We start from the raw sequence: 2,711 nt of genomic DNA, 5'->3' as shown, positions 1-2,711 counted from the left end.
GCCCGGCCTGCCGCCGCGCCCCGCCCGCCCCGGAGCCCCGCCCCGCCCGGGACTCCCGGCCCGCGCCCCGCCCCCTTACCGCGAACCCCGCCCCCTTCCGTGGACGCCGTGTCCGGCCTGCCGCCGCGCCCTGCCCACCCGAGAGCCCCGCCCCGCCATGAGCCCCACCCTCTCTCGACGAGCCCCGCCCCCGCCATGGACGCCGTGCCCAGCCTGCCGCCGCGCCCCGCCCACCCGAGAGCCCCGCCCCGCCAGGAGCCCCGCCCTCTCTCGACGAGCCCCGCCCCCGCCATGGACGCCGTGCCCAGCCTGCCGCCGCGCCCCGCCCACCCGAGAGCCCCGCCCCGCCAGGAGCCCCACCCTCTCTCGACGAGCCCCGCCCCCGCCATGGACGCCGTGCCGAGCCTGCCGCCGCGCCCCGCCCACCAGAGAGCCCCGCCCCGCCAGGAGCCCCGCCCTCTCTCGACGAGCCCCGCCCCCGCCATGGACGCCGTGCCCAGCCTGCCACTGCGCCCCGCCCGGCCCGCCCCTCTCTGCGAGCCCCGCCCCCGCCCCGCGCTACGCCCGCCCCCCCCCGCCCACTTCTACCCCCGGGAGCCCCGCCCCGCAGGGTCGGACTCCGGAACCTGGCTTCCGGCGTCCCCCAAACCCCGGGAGCCCTGCCCTCCGCGTCCCCCAAACCCCGGGAGCCCTGCCCTCCGCGTCCCTCCCCTTGCGACCCCCCCTCTCCGGACTTCCCCCACACTCCCCGTGGGTTTCCGCGCTGCGCGCGCTCTTCGGGGCCCCCCTTGGCCGGCTCAGGCGGTGGCTGGCGCGTCCACCAGTGCGCGCCCGGTGGTCTGCGAGGGTTGCTACGTTCCCGGGGTGACGGCCATACCGCCACGTGGTCATTGCGGAACAAAGGAAACTTTTCCTGCCTCCGCGGTGCCGGAGCGAACCCGGCATTCGGGACGCCCCTTAGCCCCTGCCTGCCCTTTTCTCCGCTGAGCCACCCTCTCGGCGCCCTTTGAGCGGCGGGGACGCTGCCCCCCGCCCCGCGGCGGGCTGGACCGCCGGCCCTGTTCCGACACGGCTGTGACAGGTCTCGGGTGATAATTCAGTGTCCACTCTCCAGACAAAAAACTGCATTTCAGCTGCTACTTAGGGTCTTTGCTTGGATAATTCTGAACACATAGAAATAACTTGCAAAGTTCTATTTTAAACGAGAGATGGCCTTACCATCCTCCAGCCCTGAAATCCTAAGAATGTTTTTGGAATGTCATGAATGTGGTAAGCTGTACAGCAAAAGACATGATTATAAACAATGTTATCAGCGTAATATATTGAAGCAGGGAAAAGCAGGAGCCACCAGATAATAGCCTGGGTTGCACAGTAAGTGAAGGAGTTTGTGAAGCCAAAAGCCTGAGGAGAGTTTTTGGGGTGTTATTCTGTATTTAAGTTGATGCTGTATAGGCTCTGGACACCGACCTGAATCCCTCTGATGTCTCTCCTCTAATCCTTGTTTAATAATGTGGGTGATGTTCAAAGATGTAGTCTTGAAATTCAATTAACATCTCCAAGGGTGCTTTGAAATTCACAGGAAGGTTCTGTGCTTTAGAAACTTGTTTGCATGCTGTTTTCAAAGCAGTTGCAAAAATAACGCTTGCTTTCAAAAAAGTACAACCCCATTAACTGTTTTCAATTAAGTATAATTTATTGCCAGAGAAGTTTCCAAAATAATATGCGTGTGATATCTCAGGAACGTTGGCCAAAGCATGTAAAGTCTATGCTCTGGATGATGAAGGGTAACGAAAAGAGAAATTCTTGCAGATTGTAAGAAGAAACTCAGGGGAATTAAATGGCCCTGACACGATTTTTCTGAAACTAGAGACATTTTACCTATATCTATGTCTATGTCTATTATCTACTCCAGGGGGAAATAAAAATAGCCAGACTCCAACTATGTAATCAGGGGCTGTGGACCGAATGTTTATGTCCCCGCAGAATTCATGTTGAAATCCTAAGTGGTAAGGTGACGGGATTAGGAGGTGGGCCATTTAGGAGATAACTGGGTCAGGAGGGCAGAGCCCTCATGCATGGGATTCATGCCCTCATAAGGGACCCAGGGGAGCTCACTCACCCGGCCACCAAGTGAAGATGTGCGAGAAGGTGCCATCGGAAGGCACCATCTGTGAACCAGGAAGCAGGCCCTCACGAGGCACCGAATCTGCTGGCGCCTTGATCTCAAACTTCCCAGCCTCCAGCTCTGAGAAATGAATTCCTGTTGCTTACAAGCCACCAGCTTGCAGTGTTTTGTTACAGCAGTCCACACGGACAAGACTCAGGGGAAAATAGGCGGGATGGCTCTAGTGCCAGGCACCTGTCTCAGTCTGGTCGGGCTATTGTAGCAAAGTACCACAGGCTGGGCGGCTTAAGTAAAAACATTTAGTTCTCACAATTCCGTAGGCTGGAAGTCCGGGATGGCGTGCCAGCGTGGTCGAGTTTCGGTGAGAGCCCCCCTCCCAGTTGCAAGCTGCCGACTTCTTGTTCCGTCCTCAAGCTTGACTCTGACAAGGGCACCATACCTTTCGTGAGGGCTCCCTCCTCGTGACTTCATCTACTGATTACACCCCAGACCTCACCGCCTAATACCATCGTAGGGAGCAGGAGGCTCTCCACAAATGAATTTGTGGGATCGCAAACATTCAATTCAAGACATCCCCTTAAGCAAG

Source organism: Eulemur rufifrons, chromosome 11 (genome assembly GCF_041146395.1).
Source record: "Eulemur rufifrons isolate Redbay chromosome 11, OSU_ERuf_1, whole genome shotgun sequence".
Lineage (NCBI taxonomy): Eukaryota > Metazoa > Chordata > Mammalia > Primates > Lemuridae > Eulemur > Eulemur rufifrons.
Note: the sequence above shows the minus strand (reverse complement) of the source record.